This window comes from Typopeltis vanoorti, chromosome 12 (assembly GCF_054136105.1).
Source record: "Typopeltis vanoorti isolate ZY-2024b chromosome 12, IOZ_Tvanoo_1.0, whole genome shotgun sequence".
Classification (NCBI taxonomy): domain Eukaryota; kingdom Metazoa; phylum Arthropoda; class Arachnida; order Uropygi; family Thelyphonidae; genus Typopeltis; species Typopeltis vanoorti.
Window position 1 is genome coordinate 91,420,659 of NC_143560.1, and position 630 is coordinate 91,421,288.

The window sequence follows — 630 nt, forward strand, 5'->3', positions numbered from 1 at the left end:
AGTTACAACATTTTTGGTGTACACGTGGAGAAGCATACGTTATCACCAAGCGTGCTTATATGGCTATAATTCCATTTATAGCAACTTATAACAAGAAGCAAACTGGAGCCTGAACATGATAAGCGGGTATCTATTTCAAAAACTGTATAAAGAATAAAACTGTTGGTGGATAAGAAACAGAATCAAGGGTCTCACTAGTCGATTTTATTGCAGTTTAAAGATTTTACAATTTTATGATAATGTAATTGATTTATTTTCCGAATAAAGCTTTTATGAAAACTTAATTATTGTTTATTTCTTATATTCTTTGAATCTTAAGTATGGTAAACTTCTAAAAAAACTTAAGAATTTATTTCTTATTATAATGAATAGGGGTACCGGATAATTTACTAAAAGCCAAGGGGGTACGGGGACCAAAAAGGTTGGGAACCCCTGTCATAAAAGAACAATTAAGAAATTTCTTATAGATCCTCCTAGGCACCACAATACAGAAACTACCAATTTTAAAGGTAACATCTCAATCCCATACATCAGTTCGGTCTCCCAAAAATTGGCAAAAGTCCTTTAAAAGTACAACATCAGGACGTTATTCACCACTCTTCCAAAAATCAGATATCTTATAAGCCATCC